Source organism: Prinia subflava, chromosome 11, assembly GCF_021018805.1.
Source record: "Prinia subflava isolate CZ2003 ecotype Zambia chromosome 11, Cam_Psub_1.2, whole genome shotgun sequence".
Lineage (NCBI taxonomy): Eukaryota > Metazoa > Chordata > Aves > Passeriformes > Cisticolidae > Prinia > Prinia subflava.
Window position 1 is genome coordinate 9,537,594 of NC_086257.1, and position 22,419 is coordinate 9,560,012.

The window sequence follows — 22,419 nt, forward strand, 5'->3', positions numbered from 1 at the left end:
CAACGTGAACCTAGTGAGGTTTGCTGAAACAATCCTTAGCTGCTTGCATACCTTTTACACAGATTTGGGGTTTTTTCCCCTTTTCCTTGAAACTGGATGTTGTTTTATGACAGGTCCCTTAGTCAATTCCTTGCACAATCATGCTGCAGCTGAACAATGATGAAGAGTGCTATAGAAGTAATGACTTGAAGTATCCTACTCTTAAAACTCCTAATAGTTTAACCAACATCTACTAGAAACACCAACATGCATATTACAATGATTTAATTTCTGCATATGACTATATGAATAGCCAAACTACACCTGGAAAGTGCAAATAGTATCATTTTTATGATTTCCCTTTTCTTACTCCAATTATTTTTCCCCGTATGATTCTTTTCTGAACAGCAAAATCTAATGAAATGAATTGTTTATGTCTCTAATTTGGCTCTGCAGAAACCTTGCAATAGCAATTACCAGGTGTTTCTGCTCACAGTCACCACTCCTCTCTCTGGTATATAGTCCTGAGGAGGTGAATAAGGAGTTTCTGGGAAGGTATTGCCTTCCCGGGTCCTTGTTTGGGCAGCTAAAAGACCTCTCACTGATTATCAAATGAGTCACGCAACCCTGCTGAGTTACAGTGTAAAAAGTTACACCTGTAAGCGTTCTGCCAGATAGAACACTCTCTCAAGTATCCCTGAATGCATCTGTGTCACAGTCAGCCTGGGCTGTGAGGAAGCGAGAAGCTTTGCATCGTGTGCAACATTTCTGCAAGTGCGTGCAGGGCTTGTCACTGAAACCAGCCACACCCAGCTGTGACAGAACCCCGCCCTCAGCACCTGTGCCCGCTTTGGAGCCGGGCTCATCAGGGGGATGAGGTTCAGCTGCTCTGGGAGTGATCCCCTCGCCAGGCTCTGCACAGAAGGAGCCCTGGCAGTACCTCAGGCTGCGTTTGGAGTGAGAGTGCAGCCAGCGTGGAGGTCTTGGAGGTGAGGAGGGCTGGGGAAGGTTTGCAGTGTAGTTTGGAAGAAAGATATCCTAGATGTGCTTCTCTTAAATGTGGTGAGCTAAAAATCTCTTTTTCATTACTAAGGCATCTTTCTTTTCTCTTTTAGAGAGGGCAGCAGTTGTGGCCTGAGAACCAACTAATTTCCAGAACAAAGGAGGCTTGTCCTAGAGTACCTGCAAAGCTGCAAGCAAAGGTAAGTCAGAGAACTTTCAAAGTGTCTTCCGATCTAAAAGCCAGTATTATATTTATCTATACTTTGGATTTAGTGTTCATTGAGGGGTGTATATAATAATCATCTTAATGTCTTTTGCTTGGAATATCAGTGACATTGAAGCCTCCTAGGGAAACCAATTTTATCATTATTTCCTGCGTTTGTCAGAAGGACACAGAGCTGGATGGGGGATTTTTTTATATTTCTTGTTGTTTCTGACTTAATTTGCTTTAGACCCCTCCAGACTAAGGTCAGAGTGTAAAGGATTTTGAAGCTAGAAGTTCTCAGTTGAGGTGTGTCCATTAACAGCATACATCACAGGTGTGAAAAAACAAGTGTGCTTGAAAAGGAAAAAAGTTTAAAAATTAGTGTTGAAAACCAAATTTACTCTAAGGAGCATTCTGAAAGTCTTTCAAAAATAAGAGCATCTCTGAAACCTTAAACTTATTAATGGAAATAAGCTCTAAAATTTAAAGTCTCAAATGGAAACAGGCTTGCTACGGGTAAGCTGAGGGCAGCTGTGTCTGAGGGAGAATGTACAGAGAAAGGTGAGGGAGTGGGGGAAGGGTCTGCAGCACGAGTGTGATCTGAGGGATCTGGAGAAATGGAGGATAAAAGAGAACCATAGAGCTGTCTACAGCTACCAAAGATGGGCAAGATGAGGGTTTCTTCTCCCCCTTGACAAGTGGTAGAGCAACAGGAAATAACCTCAGGTTGTACCAGGAGGTTTAGATTGGACATTAGGAAAAAAATTTGGAAAGGGTTGTTCAGCCTTAGAACAGGCTGCCCAGGAAGTGGTAGAGTCACCATTCCTGGTGAAGTTCCTGGAAGTGTTTGTGACACGTAGATGTGGCATTTGGGGACATGGTTTAGTGGTGGACTTGGCAGTTCTACATTAACAGTTAGACTTGGTAATCCTAAGATCTTTTCCAACCTAAATAATTCTATGATTCTAATGGAGCCTTCACTATTTAACCACATGAGTATAATATGGTAATTCAGAAAAGTGGTGATAGTATTCAGTTGATCAAGTTGAAGGGAATTACTAATGTTATGGCTGTTCATACCATCAAATATCTCTTAGCTATGTGGGTTGTTCCATGGCTCCTTTCACCAAGATTTAATCTGAGGTTTATAATTCATAGTAATGACTCAGATTTCTGGTGGTTTTCCCATTGCATCTGAAGGAAGAATTACTTTAAGGTAAAGCCTTAATTATTTATAGCATTGGAAAATCTAAAAGTAACTTAATTTTTTCCAGCTTAGTGTTGCACTAGATCTTTCTAGTTGCTTCCATGTAACTTCTCATGGTACATATTAATGAGGCAAACTCTTTGTTAGAACAAAATTTTACAGACGTTTTGGAGGAAATAACCAAGGAACAAATTTGCTCTTGCTAACAGGTGTAGGTCTCTTCTAGTCACCAGGACAAGAATATACTGATGAGTTTAGCCCTTTTATTTTAGAATATGTGTGGGAATTGGGGTTTGTGTGGCTCTGTTACTCTATCTTTTTTTTTTTTGTGCGTGAACAAAAAAGAGACCAAGATATGTGAATGTTAAATAAAGCTCAAAACTACAGGGGAGAAATGAACAATGTAACAGAAAGATAATGCAAAGGAGACCTCTAACAGCTAATGATTTAGCTGTTGCCACAGTTCCTAGTGCTCTGCTGGCTTTCAGGGTAACTTATGCTCATGTTTGTACACTCAGAGCTGAGAGGGCCTGCTCAGCAGTGGAGGAGGGTGAGGTCTCTTTGTTCTTGGTCCATCACAGCCTAGATGTCTAATGGTCTGCCAGTAGTGCTGCTGAAATTGTATTTCAGAAAGGCAGAGGCACATACTAGAGCAGGCCTTTTGCCCTGTATTTTCCAGTCCCCTGTACAAAGCAGAAAATCAAAATCTGTGGCAGTTGTGCAATGCATTAAATACAAAGAAGTGCCTTGCCAACTCTGGTGCCTGGGGCGTGGGTTTCATTAAACATATCATCTTCACAGAGTGCCTGGCTTCTAACTGTAAATGCTGGTAATTAAGTCATCCAGATTTCAAGACAGCCTTGAACTTAGTTGCCCTGGATCTTGATCTGGTATTGTTTCAGTTTTAGAACAGAATTCCCCTACCCCATTTGCTTTAGTAATTTCTTTATTGATAAGAGAACCAACCATCTTGGGTGGTCATGCATCTGGCATGTAATATGATATGAAAACTGTAAAGCAGTTAAAAAGATGGAGTTGTTCAATGCATAACAGGAATCTGGATAGCCAAGGTATTCAGAAAGAGTGTCATATCTGTCAAATAACTTTAGTTTGTCTTCAGTGATTCTCTAGTGCTAGTTGTTTGTTTTTTGTTTTTTGTTGTTTTTTTTTCAAATGCAATGCAGTCACCTTGGATCTTGAAGTCTAAGTTACAAACTGGGAAAAAGAGCTCAGTTTCAAGTAGTTGTTAATCAGACAGAATAAATGTTTTATAAAATCCGGATTGATTTGTCTCCCTACTTCTGTGAAATGATTTATACATGCAAATAATTTTCAGTAGTTTCTGAGCCTCATGCAGTGTTGCTGTGTGTAATAACTGGCTTGGCCTAGGCAGTGAGCTGGTGCACAGGCCAGAGGAAAACTTTCTGCATAGTCAATCCTCCCCATTTAAAATAGTAAAACCCAGTTTAGCTGGAATACATCCACACGTGTATGTGTATATAAATAACTGCAAATATAGGCACGCACTGTATACAAACAGCTCAAGAGAAACCAGTGAGCTCCCTAACAGAACCAGACAGAAGAAAACGTGAAAAGTAGGGTTCACAAATCTGTGGGGAGTTGAGCAGGGACTGCTTTCTTCAGTTTCCTGGGAGACAATTTGACATAGAAACACAAGAAATCCTGGCTCAAGCAAAGGAATTGGTTAGTGGGTGCTCTTTAGAGTCCTTGTTCCCACGCAAAGGCTTTCAGAAGTTTTAGGGCTTATTTAACTGTATGCCACTTCTAAACAGCATCAAGTAGAACTAATTACTTGTTTATATTTATTTATTTTCCAACAATACAGACTTTACTGGCAGACAACTTCTTTCCTCTCAAAACTGACTTTGTAAGGGTGGATGAAAAAATGACAAAAGTTTGTGGGTTTGGTTTTAAGGAAATTTTTCTAAGGTTCTCAGACTTAAAATGCAGCCTGAAGCTAAAAATTACATACCCAAATATGAAGTTTAGATAAAATTGGAAATTCTAAAAATACTTGAAGTTGGTCTTGCTTCTGTGAATGGTAATTACAAGAAATTTTTGTGTTCAATAACAGACTTAATCCTCAGTCATGTCCAGTATTAGACTTATACTCCATCAGGTATTTTCATCTTGTCAGTGGGAATTATGTTCTAAGATTTCTATAGGCATCTTTAAATGCCTATGTGTTTTTAATTACTCTATTATAAAGCTTCTCTGTAAGTAATTTTTCCTCATTTTATGAGGACAGAGGGTTCTGAGGGTTTGCTCGCTGAGTACAAAAGTAAGAAAGAATCATGGTGGCATAGAAATTATATGGTCCCTTTTGGTATGAAGTTTCAGAAAAGATGCATTAAAAATAAGAGCAAATGCAGAGAACTACAAATTTAATTAGGCTATAAGGACATGCTGTGTATTGAAAGATGTCTACTTGGTCCATTAACTTCTCCAAGTAAAGGTTAAGATGTTACTCAACAGTGGTCAAGTGTCTTTGTAGGGAAAAATTATAGAGAAAATTATAAAGAGCTCTTATATTCAGCTGGAAAAGACAGAGAAATCAAATTGTGAAAAGTGAAGCTATGTAAATTCAGCCCAGAGATAAGGCAGTCTATTATCAGTAAGGGTTATTCATCACTGGAACAACTTGCCTAGACATGTAATCATTTCACCTCCACTTAGCGTATGAGTGAAGATCTTTCTAAAAGAGATGCTATACCTCAAAAGCAAATTATGGTCTTGAAGCATAAATTACTGGGTGAGGTTCACTAGCCTGTGTTATGCAGGAGACCAGACCATACTATCTTAACAGTCCCTTAACTGTGCCTTACACTCTGTGACAAAGTAGCTGCCAGCAGGATTCCTTGGAGGTGTAAATCCATCTTAGATGTGTATCCCTATTGAGCTTGAAGAATTTTGTAAGCACACTTTATGGACCAGGCAAAGAAATTATTGTCCACAAGCACTTGACTGGTACTGCAGGTAGGAAAAACTTCGTCTTGTGGATTTTCTAAATGCCTGTTTGTAGTCAATCCCAATCCATTAGAACAGTAATGATAGGAAAATATCTCTGTTATCAGCCTTGTTTGCTTAATTCCACTGAACTACCTAGTGAAATGCTAGTAAGGCTGCTGGCATATTTACAGCTGACTGCAAAACTATTACAGGATGATGGAATCTGAAGGACAGCTTGTGATATCAGTAAAAAACACCAGATGTTACATGCAGGCAAATGTAATAAATTAACTGACATAGTTACAATTGATAGGGTAATAACCCAAATTCACAGACACTTCAATAATGGGTGATACATAAATATGCTTACTGAAATCAATTGGGCTTTTCACATTGTCTAGCAACTTGTAGGAGCCTTGGTTCTTATCCTTTCTAAATAACTGAGAGATCAGACCTTGTATAAGCTTGTACAGATCTGCTGTATGTTTAACACCCTGTCTCAGCCAACTCCTAACACTGATGCAAAAGGTTCCCATGCTGGTGGTGAATACTTCTGGGATCAGAGCTCAGTTCTAGCTGTGTTCTTCTGTAAACAAAGAGAATAAGGCACATTGCCTCTTGGTGCATGATAGAGCAGCAGCTTTCACCAGCTAAAGAGACAGAGGTCTCTTTAGGGAAAGAGTTGTTGGCCCTGAGTGTGACTTTTTCTTTAAAAAAGGACCTCAAAGGACACCATGTTCTCTTCAAGGTCAAACTGACATGAGGAAAAAAAAAAAGCTTAGATGAGTTACAGGAAAAAACTATTGTGCTCTTTGTACAGACTCCTTAAAGGAGCATGCCAGGTTTGACATCATGGAATTCAAAACAAAATCTGATTCTTATTAACTGTAATTAAAATATGCTATTTGTGTCAGCTAAGTACATAATGCCCTTAAAAGATCACTATCTTGGAATCTGTCAAGGTTGAACTGTCTCCATACTAAAATCTGAGAACATATTTCAAAACTGACTAGATTTGTCTGAAAACCCATTAAATCCTAGTAATTCAACATATCCTGATTGTCAACTGAAAATGTATATTTATTACACTAAAATTATTGTGTTCTATCCAGCAGGAGTCATATGCTCTGGTTTAATTTGTGACTAACTTAGCTGTGGATTTAATAGCTGCATGTAGGATGGTCATGGAGGCTACAGAACAGTCTTAGTTTGTGGTTTTTAAGGGTGGATTTAAACTGACTTCCCTGGAAAGCGGGTGTGGGCCCAGCTGTCCCTTCTCAGCAGGGTGATATTAGTGAGTGCTCTGCACCTTGGCAGAGTTTGCCTTTTTTCTGTGGTGTCTGCAAGGTGGAGCCCAGGGCTGTGCAGGAATGGGATTGCCAGGCCCACTGGTGGCTGCTGCTGTCCCTGCTTGCCCCATTCCTCAGGGCTGAGTCCTTCTGCTGCAGGTAGTAGGGACAGTCCTCGGTACCTCGGGCTCTGGCTGGGGACAAACAAGGTTCAGAGTGAGGCAGGGCTTTTTTTGTGGCTCGAGGACTTCCCTGGCTGTGGACTTGTGCACAGGCTGGATGAGACCCTGCCAATGCCTGCACCGTGCTCAGCTTGTACTGCTCAGCAGGGAAAGCTTTATCCTTCCCTGGGCAAACCCAGAAGGGCAGCACCAGTACCACGGGTGGGATGAGGCCATGGTGTGTGGTAGTTTTTGATTGTGGCTGTGAGTGCCCAAGGGTGTGTGTGAACTGATCTTGTCTTGACTGTTGCAGGTGTGTAAGTGGCCTCTAATATGGTTCCCATGGTTACTTGGCTTGGCTTTATAAAAAAGGGTAAAAATTTAGTCCTAAATAAATTCTCATTCCTCAGGATGATCTGTAGTCTGAAGCTGAGACCAATTTGTGTCTATTTAAGGCCATTTCTGAGTGCATTGATAGATGGTGTTAAAATGTTCTTGTAAAGCTCAGGAACAGGGATCAATTCCTGCAGCAGCATTAGAACATTGGCCTGGGCATTTTTATGGAAAAGGATAGAATATTCTTGGACTGGGCTGCATTAGGCTCATTTATTCCATGATGGAAATTGGCATTTTGAGAATGGAAACTAGTGTTGCAAAAGACAGATTTCCTAATTAGATCGTTACTAAACCCTACACTAGGCTACAAGTCACGGCTTGTGGCAGCATTCTAAGGTGAAGTTTAGACCTGCAGAAGTTGTCTATAGGGACAGTCAGAAAAGTACTTTTACTGTGGATGAGGCCCTTTGTCCTAGGAAGGAAATTATCAGTAATTCAGAAGAGTGTCCAGGTGGCTGTGTGTTCTTAAAACACTTTGCTGGCACCCTTGAAGTTTTCACTGAAAACATCTTTAATAATGTAGTTTCTTTCCTACTTCCCTTTAAAATCCTGGTAAAGCATTTAACAACTTAAGGGATTGAAATTGTGTTTGAAAAGCTGCCTAATGCAGGTTTGATATCTTTTCATGTAACCAAAATAGCTACCTACAGATAGTGACAAGTGTTCAGAAATGCAAACCAGATTGAGGCAAACAAAGCATCGTTGTGGAATTTGAGGTAAACAGGATGTAAATAGAACATTTGGCATAAATGTGTTATTTCTAGAACAAACAATTATTCAGCCTTTCTTTTTCTAATAACTTTTTATTAAACTCATTCTTATAGATGGAAAAAAAATCTTTGCATAATGTATAATAATTCTTAGATATTCTATCACAAGTGTGTCTAATAATGCTTATTGTTGCATTACCCATTTGGAGGACAAATGACTCCTTGTAGTAAGTCTTTACAACATCCAGTGCAGCCAGACAGGGCAGGTTTGCAATGTTAGAGTGAATGAAAGTGCAAGGGATTAATAAAGAAAAAAATAACCTAATAAACAATTATGATTAGTTACTGAAGAAAAGAATTTGCTTAGTGAGTATATGATCCTTGGTACCACAATTATGTTCAGTCACTTCCTTACCTGCTTTCTGGAAAAATGGGGAGGGAGTAACTGTTACATTTTGCTCTTCCCACATGGCTGTCAAGCAGATAATTCAGATAATTGTATTATCTCCTGTTACTGTCGTAATTCTGTTGTAATGGGAATCAGTGTCCGCTTAAAGAAAAAAAATCTAAATTCATGGGTTTGCTTAGCATCTTACAAGACCAAGTTCATGGGTTATTTTAGCATCTGACAAAATAAGGACTGAAGTGAAATGTAATGAAATCTAGTTTAAGAAACAATTTCTAGAAACACAACCTCACAGTCACTGAAGCCAAGGGCAGCATGTTAGTTCTATCTCTGCAGAAGGAGGACAAGGAAGCAAGTCTTTTGATAGAGAAGAATAGAGAGTTTTTATGATTTTGTAGATATTTGGTGAGAATAGATAAAGTCTTGAGCTGTCAATTTAAACAGACCCAATGTCAAAAACATGATTACTTTTAATAGATGAATTGAGAGTTGAACAGGTATACACTATGAACTAAAAAAAAAGCTGTTTAAAGTTCTGAAGGGATAACTTCCAAGGAAAGTTTTGACTATTTGGGATGGGGTGTAAATATTTTCTGAAAACCAAGAACTGATCATCTGGGAGGTGTCATGAGTTTCTGGGCTTACTGTGATGTGGAATGCAATTTCTCTGCAATATGGAAGAAAGTGGCATCCATCCCATAAGTCAGATGATATTGCAGACATTTAAAAACAACTTTTAAATCTTTGGATGAGATCTGTATGTTGTCAATGTGTACAGAATACTTTGTGAAGTGAAGGTTTGCTTCACAAAAGAAAGACAAGCAAAGTGCAGTTTTCTATCAAAAATCTTTTCTAATTTACTCTTCTGAATATAAGCAAATAGTACAAATTGTCATAAAAACTTTACACTCTATCAGGTGTAAATAACAACATTTATTTTCCATTGTGTACTTATCTATCAAAGATTAATTTTATGGGTTTTGCATCTAATTAATTGTAATGTTCTCATGATACATTTCCATGGAATTACTTTTTCTGGTGGAACAACTAAAACAAAGCATGCAAATATTTCTCATGCTTTTTTAACTCCTTCCCTGGTCTGAAAGGCAAAGCTTATATTCTTTTCCTTCAAGACCAGCTCTACAAGAGAAAATCTGAAATATTTTGTAGCCCAAACAGAAGTCAACATGGGGCAGGAGGAGTGCCCCTGATGGTTTGTCACTGTTTGTAGTCCTGCAGATCTGTGCCTTTTAGCTAATTGTGCTGTTAGTTTCAGGCCAGGTAAGAGCAATTGCACAGTATGTTCTGTAAGGTGATGCAGAAAACATAAGGAATTTTTGGTTCAAGCAGCAAAGGAATGAGCTTCCGAAAGAGTTGGAGAGGAAACAACAATCAATATCTAACAGAGGTCTGAGTTTCAGTCCAGCAGTAGAAACACAAGTGGACTAGTATTAAACCCCCCCTTCTCTATAGGAGATGTATTTCTAGATCTGCAAGAACCACCCTCCTTTCCCAGGGTGGGATCAGCTGTGCCTCAACACTGCCTCTGTTTTCTTGCTGTAAAACCTTGCAGGAAAGGCCACTGCAGTAGTTTCTGGCTCCTGCATCTCTGAACACTGCCCTTCCCCCATTTTCTTTAGTGTCTTTTCTATCAGCTGAAACCTGTAAGCCCTCAAAGCTGTCTTCTATGAGAATGGAAAGTTTTCTGTTCCTGCCATAGTTTGTGCTGCATTTTCTAGGCATTAAATATTTTTAATTTCTTTCCCCTGCCCTAACTGATCATTCTTATAATCTGGTGGCCATAGGGGAGGTAATTCTTGCTCTGTAACACATGCAAGATCAATAGAGCAAGGTGACTGTTATGGAATTTGTGTTTGCAATTGGCTGCAGTTCCCTGATCTGTTTTATAGGTAAGCTACACGCACAATCCTATTTTGTTAAATTCTTTTTAGAAAAAAAATACTCGGTTTACCTACTGACTTGTATCTGTGGGTTTACTTTTTCTTTTCTTTTTTTTTGTTTGTGTAGAATTCAAATTAACTTTGACCATCCAACGTCCACAGAGTGAGTGGTACCAGAGCCAGTGCAGAACTCTTCTTTGAGACACCCTTCTCTCCTGACAGTGAGCAGCTGACAGCTGCTCTCTGGATATGATTTTCAAACCATTTCAAAATCCTTACTAAAGTCAGGGCATGACATCTACTCCTTCTCCTTTGTCCACAGCACCTGTTATCTGAAACAAATAATGTCAAATCAACCTCATTCCCTTCTGTTACACTGTAATGTCCATTATGGATGTGTCAAATGTCATATTATCTTCTAAGTATTTCTAAGGAGTCCAAGTATTTTTCTGCATGTTGAAGTTAAGCCAGCTGGGTTATTTTCTTTCAGCATCCTGTCTCTGTTAAAACATCTGTTGATATAACTGAGTACAGCTGCAATAGCATTCATGTTACAAGGTATCTACAAGTTTCGCAGCCAACTATGGGAATCTTTAGACACAGTGATGGATGGTTTTGACAGCAGCAGTAACTCACTGTGACTGACTCATTCTTGAATCCTTACAGCCACTTCATGTGTCAAATTTACTGCAAGGGCCTGAACTCACAGGCAGCAAGAGGAGTTAACATAAGTATGTTAACTAATTTTGCTTAGGCTTTGTTCCACACTTAGTTGTAGCTAGCACCTGCTGCTTCAGAGTAAGGACGAACTCTCCTCTTGGTGCTGGTAAAATGATTTTACTGCTGGTAAAAGTCATTTTACAACATGGTAGGTTTTGCTGAAAGCCTACTGTAAATTTTTAATTGCATAAATAAATCATCTGATCTATGAAATGTTTCTTTAGGACTATCTTCTCCCTTAACCAGTACTTTAGTAAAAATATCCCAGTGTGTGAAAACTTAAAACAAATTTAAAATGTTCTGTTTTCTGAATTAGTTTTTGTCGACTTCTAAAATAAAGGGTAAAACAATGGCAAAGTATATAAATGTTGACTCTCATGTTAAAGTAAAAATACTTTTATTAAGATTCAAAATTTTATATTTCATGAATTAACAGCTGTATTTCATGTTATCTACAGGCAAGTTAACTCCATGTTTGTCTAAAAGATTTCCATCTGTTTATATAGAGTGAGGTGCTAGAAGTGCCTGGAAATATGTTACAAAGATGTAAGAGGAGGGGAATTTACTAATACCACCTATATGCTATAATACTTGGCAAATAATATTGTATCATATAAGATTTCTAACCCATTTAATCTATAACTTATGTGATCTGGCTTCCTAATTGAAGTAATATTTAAAATTGCACCAATTTGTGAGTAGAACTGGATTCTGTTCAGTTGTCAGGAGTATTGTATTAAAATAACCCGCTTCACTCTAAGTTTTAAAACATAAAACCTGGGTAATTTTAAATTCAGTGAACGTGCTGTTAGTTATACACACTTGTCTGTTAAAAGCTGCCTCAGTAAAATGGCTTAGATCATTTAAGAAAAATGAAACGGATATAGCAAAAAAATACTGAAAGATGTGACAGGCTGCGGGTGAATAGCTAGAGCCAGTTTCAGCTCTTGGATATGCTTTTGACTTCCGATCATGCACATTAGGGAGCAGAATTTGGGCCAAATAATAAGTATTTAGAAAGTTGGATATAAAGACTTATGAAAACAATAAAAGAGCAGCTGGCAAACACATTCTGTAAAACAAATTGAAAATGAAGTTGAAGACAATACACTTAAACAAAGAACCTTAATTCTTGCATTCATTTCTTGAGTCCATTTTAAAAGGGAATTTTAACACAGGGGAGAAATTAAATTCCATTAAACACTTTCAGGAAGAGGGTGATGTCATTGTTGCAATTCAGCTACATCAGTATAGCTGGTTCAAATATCAGAGTTCCAGCTCATAAAGTACACTGTGAGAATAGGCCCACAGGAGAGGAAGAAATTGAGAAGAAACTGGAAATGGAAAACAGAAGTCTGATATGTAAATTACTTGTACAGGTGACTTACTGTAATAGAAGGCATTTGTTGCCTAACAGTAATAACTATAAAAACCAGTAGCATTGTTACAAATTGTTATAGAAGTTGAGGGTTGGATGAAAAAGATGGGTCAGCTGACAATGGTTTGAACAATGATTGCAGGAGAGGTCAATTACTTGGAAAACATTAAAAAGGGAAGAAGAGCCCAGAAATGAAAAAGATTAATGAGAAGATGCTGTATTTTTGTTAACCAATGAAGCTACATAAATAATATACTTTTGGTCACTTTCACAGTGGATGTAGCAGTCAGTACTTTAGGACAAAATGGAAGAGTTTTACTCTTGGTTGGCCTACTTGCATTCAAAACCCTTGTGAAAATCAGAGTAGATCTATGCTTTGATTGTTCTCTCTATTCTTTAATGAAGGGGACAAAATTGCCCCAAGGAAATAAGAGATCGACTGTTATTGATTCAGTACAAAGCAAGAGTTGTGTAGAGCAGAAATATCTTTTATTAGACCAACGGATTCAGTATCAAGTGATGTCTTATTTTGAGCAATTTACAAAGTGAGGTTATTGTGTTGGTCTGCGCATTTGCAGCAGGTGGACTTGGAGATGTTCTGGACTTGTTCTGCTACACCTTTGGCACACTAACCCTTGTTTAAGGTGAAAGGCAGCACTTTAAAGACACCTCTCACCCAAGCCACACAGGAGGACATTGTCTGTCTGTCTGTAAACCAATACCCAGAGGTATTGCAGACAACAGGGACAAGCAGCACATCAGCAGGCCTTGATGTTCAGAGTGGCACCCAGAAGGAAGGAACAGGGTGTGTAGTGATGACTCTATATAGGAATGATTGTTTCAATTAAATCTCCTGAATATGAATTTTCATGCTTTGACAGCACATGTAATTTACAGTTTCTTGCTTATAGAACTAAAAACTTATGTTGGGTTTTTTGTTAGCGTCAGGAACAGTTTATTATTTCCTTGGATTTTTTTAGCATTTTCCCATTCAAAATGTTCGTCTTCACCCTTTAAGTAACTCTTCCTTTGGCTTGCTAAGAAATAGCTCTGCTCTATTTCTTTCTTGGCATAAGTTTTCAAATGTTGAAGTCTAACAGGCAAGCTCAGATGTTGCGTCAAAGAACTATAAAAAGGATCCCAAAAATGATCGTGGCATTTTAACACTCTGTTAAATGTCCAGTAGCAGAATAATGTTTCCCCTGTGATCACCTGGAATTTGTGGATTTGCTCCTAGGAAGTGAATTTTCAGCAGATGGAGCTCTGTTTGTTTATTACCCCCACAAAAACTGAAATTAGAAAGCCATCATCTTTGTCAAGGTCTAATTTCTTTGTCTGCCATCATATACATCTGCATTGTGTTACCCACGGTCAGTTTTCCATGGTTTCTGCACACGGCTTAAGCAGTTAAACTTAAATTGGCAAGTAATCAAAGTCTTACCCATGTTAATGTTATCATGTAACTATCTTATCTTCTTTGGAAGTGAAACAAGAAATCTAATGAACAATCATCTTGATTTGTGAAGGTGGAAACATAGCAGTATCTGCTTTTAATCCTAGATTTTGCAATGGAAAAAACCTTCTCTGAGCCATGGCTTTAGGCAGGGGAAGAAACCTCCCTAATAAAGATGTATCAATGTAATTAAACTCTGGGGAAAACAGTTGCATTTGCAGATTCAGAGTGGGCGATGGCTCTTTGCTGCCAGGCCGCACAGCAGTGCCGCAGGGCTGGGTGCAGACACCAACTCCTGGCACTCATGACCCAAAGACACCCTTCCTTTCCTTGCCGCTGTGTTTCCTGAGCCACAAGCCCTTGGCAGGAGGTGACAGACTGGTGGCACACAGTCCCCTGAGCACTAGCAGGGTGTGATGCAGCAAGCAGCCTCTCCAAAGGACTGAGCAGGACAGCGCCCTGCCATGTGCTGCTCTCCTCAGGAGAAGCTTTGTGCAGAGCATGGAATGGTGCTAATGGAAGGACCCAGCTCTGGGTTTGGGATGCTCCTCCTCCTCTGATGCTTCCTCCAGCTGAATTCTCTCCTGTCAGGATGATCTGTGCACTGTAAAAATCAAAAGTCATAGCACTGAATGCCTAGTCAATGACCATGAGTGGACACTTGGTTACTTTTATTTTATTAAATTTGATTCAGCAAATAAAAACATCTGTAGCTGCTTTGTATTTTCCTGCTAATGCTGCCCTGTTGAAAGGACAATTTATGAGCTAGGAGACTTTTTGTATGTTGCTTTAAGGGTGTAAGTTGATGTACCTGAATTTGGCCATCAAAATGGCTGCACGTGACTTCAGGTTAAGAACAAAAATGCTTGTTGAAGAGCAGAGCTGTGATATGCATACAGCTTTTCTTGAGAAGTGAGGCCAGCTCGCTTAAGAAACACAGACATGGTGGGATTCAGTCTTTCAGAAAAGCTGAGAAACACCAGTTTCCTTGTGTTAACTTTGATTGTCCATCTCTGAAGATGCTGAGACTGACACTGTCTGTAACTTAGTTTTGCTGCAGCCTCAGTGGATGTTCATGGTAGTGGACTAGGTCCTTCAGCAAGATACTTGGCCTAGTAACCAGAACTAGATTTACTCTTTTGTCTGTATAACTTTGCAAATGTTAGGAGGGAGTGTTTGCAGCAGCTCTTGTTGACTGGTACTAGTGATGGTCCTCACTTCAGAATCAGGAGTAATCCAGAGCAGGAGCAGGACCTATAAATACAAAGTACATAAAAATGAGTCTCTCTCCCTAGAAGAGATTAAAATAATGGAAGAATTTATTAAAAGATGATGGGATTAGCTTTAATAGTTAAATGACAGTATGATACCTTCAACATATAAGATATCAGCTGAAACCTGCCTTGTAAAGTTGATATGTTGGTACTCGGGGAAATAAATTATTTTCAATTAAAAAAATTTTGAGTCAGCTTTATCTCAGCTGAGGTCTATTACTGAGCATTCAACTGGAGAGAAGGCACACAGAGCCCTTCTCTTCCCCTTCCATTCTCAAACTCTAAAGGATTAAAGTAATCTCTCCTATGATAGTGAGTGTAGAGAAAGCTTTTTTCTGACTGCTCTTCTCAGGGTCCCAAGGGAAAGCATGCTCTTGACAGGAATAAGGCACTTCCCTTCTGGCAGTGTCCGCCTGCCTCTCTTTTGAACACTTACACCTCTGTGAGCCGGACTTTGTCCCTTAATGAATTCAAAATAAAGTCAAAGCTTATCAGGCATAACATTTCCTCTCATGTACTTGGAAACACCTACCTTCAGGTAGTGTAGTCAGCTATTCTTGCTTTATACTTGTGCAACTGAGAGAAATGTGCACTTTCCTCTTTTGGTGTTGTTTTATGTCAGCTCTAAAAGTTCAAGCAATTGTTAAGTGAAAATTTCTGCCTGGGATGCTGAGAAAACCAAAGAGCTCTTGAGTATGAAGATTGCTAAATAACTACATTACAACAAAGTACATTTTGGGGAGTTTTTATCAGGCATGTTTTACAAATAACTGTTGAACAGGTATAGTATTTTGGGAAAAAACCAACCCTATAGGTTATCAGCACCAAAATTTTCAGTCTCAGAGTCCATTTTGGTTTGGGCAGAGTTACTGCCATTTAACTATCAAGCAATTTAGGTTTAAAAATTTGTTCCAGTTTCAGCCCATGCCTACTGATATATAATTCTCAGTCAGCAGCTGCTGGTAATTTAGACAAGATTGAAGTGAATTTAGATGCCAAGATGAAAATACTGCCTTTAAATAGAAAAATTAACCTCTGTCAGCAAGGTTATAACTTCTACAGCCATTCTATTTTGGAAAAAATATTTTGGAGCATTGTCTTCGAGACTAATAAATCAGTGCTTAGTTGTACTACTTAATATATACTCTATAATAAACATTTGGGCTGAATAATGCTTTATTTCTTAAGCTAAAGGTCTAATTTCTAAGGTTTATAATAATCAATTAATTAGGAAATGTATTGAGAGACGAATGGCCATGCTGAAAGTGATCACTGCCATTCAAACAGAAATTTCTTGTGTGCACAGATGTCAGACTCTCCTATATTGTTTATATATCCATAATATTATTCCCCTGCTCTTCCAAATGAAGTCTCTAGCTCTTTGTAGACATCAGTTACAAGTTAAAAGCAGCAATGATTGCTTTGAAAGTAGCACTTAGCATATGAAAACTGTCTGCTAGGTCTGTTCCTGAATGTTACAAGCTCTCAGGGCAGCACCCACAGGAAATAGTACAAGGCTATGAGAGTGAACAAGCTGCCCTAAAGTACCTGAGCAGGAACTATACTCTGGTAAAATGTTAACCTTTATAGTGTCTTTATTTAGCACTGTTTAGTTTTCTTCCCTTCTGATGGCAAGTGAAAGGTTTTATTTCAGTCCAAATCACACTCTCATACATACATATTTTGTGGTTCCTGGATGATATTTGGCTCTTTCACTTACAAACAGTTGCATGATTGAAGGCTGATTTTTTTACTAGAACTCCTCAACTTTTCTGGGAGCACACCAAGAAAGCAGAATTTCATAAACAAAATGACTGTTATTGTATCTAGAATTCACAAATTCATTTTACCTATTCTACCATGTGCCAATAAAACATTGAATTAAACAAAATATAGTCTGAAGTAATGTAAAAGATCTTGTGCCCATTTGTGCAAGCCAACCAGCAAGCCCTCAGTTAAACACAATTATTTATGCAAGAACAGATCCCATGTGTTTCAGCAGGAAAAGCAGAACTGGTTTAGTGTTCTTCAGTGAAGATAGTCCGAACCTTCCATGAGTGGATCCCAAAGCAAGAGGTTTTTATTCATGGTTTTGTTGGGATTTTGATTTTTGTGGTTTTAATTGGAGTAATGCAAATTCAAAGCCCCAGAAGTATGGCTGTGTGTTTCTCTATAAAATGCTTCCATGATGCAATAATGCCAAAGATCTGAAAACTATTAATAAAATCACTCAAGCGAATTAAGTAAAAGAGGCTTCTTGCAACCACAATTTATACACTGCCAAATTGTCCCTAAGAACATGATGCAAAAATTATATGTGAATTCATTGAGGGGAGCTGAGAGCCTTCTGTGTTCACAAGTAGTTAACAGTGTGCAATGCAGTTCTAGGGCCAACTTTACCTCTGAATCTTTAACATACTGGTATTCATCGCACCAATTATATGTGTGAGACCAGAGTTCTTGAGCCTGCCAAGGATAGAGAGCTCCAGGAAGCAGGGAGCTGTAGTTACAGCAGAGAAATCCTATGGGTAATGCAAGAAGCAGGGCAGGGCTAAGAGCAGATCAATACCTGGCCCCTGAGTGTGGGAAATGGGGAGGTGCTGGAGCAGTTTCAGAAACAAAGTCACCTCCTTCCTGCCAAAAATATTTCATGGCTGACTGACATACGTGTTGACCTACATTGTGGCTTGGAAATTAAAAATATTGGAAGCAGCAGCAGGCTTCATTTAGGTATCTTGAACAAAGAACAGCACCCACTGCAGTTTGAAACAGTTGGGTCTCTATGGGGATAGAGAAGGTGCAGTGGAGGACCTCAGGCAGATCTGCAGCTTCCAGGAGTAGTTGTGTGGAGCCCAGCAGGATACTCTGCAAAGGTAGCTGGCACTAGATGCTTTAAACAGGCAAATAAGCCAGGAACCACTCATGATTCATACTTTTGCATATAAAGGTCTCAAGATGATATTTGCAGCTCTCTTCACTCCCTTTGCTCATGGCAAATCCAAGAGTAAAGGAAAGAGCTTGCAACACAAAAGAGAAACACAAAGGCAGCATGGTGATACATTATTTTAATTTTCTTAGAAATTATAGCCCTCCTTTATTCATACAAAAGTTAGGAACAAATAAAATTTATTATCTTTTGTTGTATTTGGAAAGGAAAAGAGTCTTTTCTCTTGAAATAGAATTGAAGTGAGAAGCAAGAGCCCTTCTCTCTTTCTGAAATTTGAATACTAAAGCAGTCTGAATTAAAGAGTTTTAATCAAGGGCTATTGATAGCTCACCTGTCTTTGCAGGCCATTTTCCTGTCTCAGCTCTGAAAGTCTGTTCTGTTTCTCAGCTGTAAAAATGTAAATAGTGGTTCCTGGCCCTTTGTTCACCTCAGTAAAAGTGACTCCCCCAAGAGTGCACCGAGGCAGGGTTTCTGCATTCACTGGCTTTACATAGGGACTTGCAGAAGACATTCTATAGTTAATTTTAGTGAAAACAGAACCAGTTTCCTCTGGATGTAGCTGCTGGCTGTCAGCAGACTTAACATCTGTAGAAATTATGGTAATACTTTACTCAAGGTGCAAGTAATCCCATGTTCACTTGGCCTGTTTGTCCCAAATGGAGAGAAAGAGAGAATGGATGGCATACAGCTCAAGAATTAAGACACAGTGAACATTTATTGTGGTAAAGAAGAAAAAACCTTCAGAGCTTGAAAAATCTTCCAGTTCTGAAGATCTCAAGGATAGTAAGGACAACGTCTCATGGGGACTGCCTTTCTCATCTGACCAGAGGCTATGGTGTGGTGTTTGGACAAGATTTGATGCAGTGCGTGTCCTCTCTGTCTCCTCACTCTGTTGCATTGTGGAGTGCAGGAGAGATTCTGGCTGTTCTCCTTTCTTCCCCCTCCTATCCCAAACTAACATCCTCTGCAGCAGGACCTGTTGCTGCTCCCAAAGCAGCAGCATCTCTGTGCCCTCTCGCTCCCCTGCTGCTGCGCAGAGCAGGGGCTTTGCCACCAGCTGCTCTGGGCTGGGGATGCTGTGATGCCAGGGCTGAGTCCTGCCCCCCCTCTGGCTTTCACACACTCCCCTTGAGACATGGCCTTGTGTTGTGTGAAGAGGATGAAGCCCTAAATATGAACACAAAAGTGCACCCTAAGTCAGAAAGTAAAAGTATCAATTTTTAATGTGGGGATAGCATTTGGGAGGAAGGACTCAGGAGTTTCCCCATGGCAGAGGAAAGCTGTGAATGTCATGTACTAAAGAACAAAGGTGATGTCTGTGAGAACACTGAACAAATAGGTGGAAGAGACTGTCTCCTTCAGCTGAGCTCCTAAGAAAAAACTCATCCCTTTGAAAATCCTGTGGGCCCTTGTGTTTCAATACAGCACGGTATACTCGCTGGCAAATCCCAGCAGTGGTGATGGGATGACTGTTGAGTTTGTGTTTCATTGTGGCTGCCCTTCCTGGCCCACTCTGCCTCTAATCCCATCTGCATAGTCCCAGGCACCCCATACCTCTCTTTCAGACCCCCTCTATGTAAGGGGTACTGGGCACCCTCAGGGAGTCCTCAGAGCCTGTCAGTTCCCTTGTGGGTATTTATCACAGTGCAGGCACTATGGCACTATGCACCCTGTTAGGTTTTAGCTTTATCTGTAGTCTGAGTGCAAAAATGCAATTGTCACCTTCTGTCTAGGAGCCCTGCTTGTGTTTCCATCATGGCCTCGTTTTACTGCACTTTTACCAGAGTCCTCTAGTTTAACTCAGCACTGAGTGAAGCTTTGGTCAGCCTTTTGCCTTTCTGCTCTAGCAAGTCCCTGAAAGCATCTGTACTGCAGGATATCTTCCTGTGGTGAGGTTGAGTAAGTGTCTGTGGCAAGTGCAGTCAGGTCTAAGAACTAAGCGCTGATCTATGAAGAGGCCCAGAGGGGTACACGTGTCCTAGAGCAGATAGATAAGCTCGATATGTTGATGTCTGTAGGGCTACTGATAATTAAACAGAAAGTGCATCTAGCAAAGGCAGCATCAACACACTGGAGACACAGAAATATCAAGGCAGCTTGGTACAGAGGAACTGAGTAAAGGACTTGTGGCAGCAGAGCAGCTAGGGCCGTATGAACTCCAAAGGGAACAGGCTTCTGCAAAATGGATTAATGTCTGCTCTAAGGAGGGCTGCTTAGTGTAGCCTGAGGTACTTAATCACTTTGAAAACCAGTCTGATGTACGCACCAGCCACTTTAATGTAAGCTAACCATGGTTAAAGTGGTACAACTACCCAATGTAGACATGGCCTAAAGCAGTGCAATAAAATTCCCTTCTTTTCCAAGCCATTTGGGGTTGTGTTGGCAGGTAATATAATCCTGGAGATGGAAAAATTACTGTATTACCAGCCGACATTGGGAGGGAAAGTCAGTTAACAATATTGCTAGAACTCTTATTGCAGAATCAGCAATTACCATACAATTCTCTCTGGTTCTGAAAAAAAATTAGTGGGAACATGCATCCTAAATCTTGGGAATATGTCATCCCTAAGAGCAAAGACTTTCTTGTTATTAGTATGTGAGATATTTTGCATAATTTATTTTGCAAAATTTATTTTGCAAAGGGTTATTCAGACCTATGGAGTGAAGCCTGTGTCCCTTGTTTCTCACTATATACCTTATTTATTAACATGCTTCTGTGCCAACTATCTACATTTGGGAGAAATAACTTAATATACTTCACTATATATTTATAGGTTCATAAGAATTCTAAGTGGAACTTTAATAACTTATTTCATTTTATGTTATCAGTTTCATGATGCTTTCTGCAGGATTGTATTTTTAATTGCTTATGCAGTTCCCTGATGGGTTGGATGTCAGGGTTGCTTGTCATTATAATAAATCAATTAAATTATTGCTATTAATGATGATGTAAAGCAAGGGGGAAAAAGCATTTCTAGTCCTGGGGCACATATGTCTAGGGATGAAGATGCTTCTGGTGTGGTAGCTGAAGGCCTCCCTCCTTTGCTAAGATGGTGCCAATGCACTCTCCTCTACTCTATCTTTAAACAGTAACAGTAGTAGGTTTTGGCAACATTACAGGGTGTTTGGGGTGTTTTCTCAGCTCTGTAAAAACATGAAGATACTTGTGAATATCATAGAAAATAAGAATTTGGCCCAGGAAAAGATAATTCATGTCCTGAAAAAGTGATTTGCCATTGTGAGGAAAACATTGAGTGCTTTTTGTTTCTTATTTTCACACTTTAAAGTTAAAAATTAGGATACCATGGTTCGTGTGAGTGTAACAACCATGTTCTGCCTGTATAATCTTCCATGTTAGCTGCAAACTGTTTTGTAGCAGACTCCAATGTTTATCTATTATTTTTCATTTCATAGTTCAGTTATAACTGAAAGCCTAGACACCAGCAAGTCCCACAGAGTACCTACTCTGAGGTGGTCCTTGAAGCACTGCTGGCTCATTGCATTGCGCTATCCATGCCAAAAAGGCTTGATGTCTCTGTGGAAATGGAGCCAGAGAAACAGTCTCTATTATTTTCATGTGAAAAATGTTGATATAGAGCTTGTAGCATCTAAATCCCGCTATTTTTCCTTAGAGATGTGAAAGCCTGGCTCAACTCGTCACTCTCAACAAAGTAAAGGCTGTTTGGGTAATACCACTGGTCATTTAAGTATATAGTTTTTGTTAAAAGTGGGCTTTGCAATAGATCAAAAGGAGGAAGGGAGCAGAAGAGAACCACAGCCATCTGAAATAAGTGTTGTGTGCAAACTGCCTATCATTCCTACAAAGTTAAAGAGTATGCTAGGGTGAGAAATAAGAACAAATTTTGGTTTAGCTATGCAGTGGGAAATTAGGAGCATTTCTGTATTTGTGACCAATACCAACTCTTGTTCAGTCAGGAAAAACTTCACTAAGTAAACATAAGGAAAACAATTTTCATTTAATTTTATATGAATATTGTACAAGAAGTAGCTCTAAAATGAAGAAACAACTGAGCTGATGGCTGCCTGCCAGTTACACCACCTCTATTGATCCATCACTGCAGGACTTTGTGATCACATAAGCTCATCCTCTATTAACATTTCTAACCTGAGGTGTTTCATATTAAGTGGTTTCCATAATAACAAAACAGTAATTGAAGTGATTTCTTAGAAGTCTAGACTAAAAAGAAAACAACACTGATAATTACAGTATTTGAGGTTAATTACTTGGGGCTTGCTTCCTTTCAAATGGTGTACGTTTTGTGTTCTCTGTGCATAAATGGTGCAGCTTTTGAACTTAACAAAGCTAAACACTTTCCTTCTGATTTATTTCCTTCTGATTTCAATTCACTGTCAGACTGCATGGAAAAAAAGTCTGCCAGGTTAGAACAGAGCCAGAAGAG

The 22,419-nt window shown here is 39.3% G+C and overlaps 1 long non-coding RNA gene across 3 annotated transcripts in view; it reads left to right on the plus strand.

Moving 5' to 3' along the window:
• Nucleotides 1-459: 459 nt before the first annotated feature.
• Nucleotides 460-22,419, plus strand: part of LOC134556290 (uncharacterized) — an 88,449-nt gene continuing 66,489 nt past the window's right edge. For all 3 annotated transcript variants that reach the window (XR_010081635.1, XR_010081636.1, XR_010081637.1), the window contains exons 1-2: nucleotides 460-968; nucleotides 1,095-1,181. This is a non-coding gene — a long non-coding RNA (uncharacterized LOC134556290). The remainder of the gene's footprint in view (nucleotides 969-1,094; nucleotides 1,182-22,419) is intronic.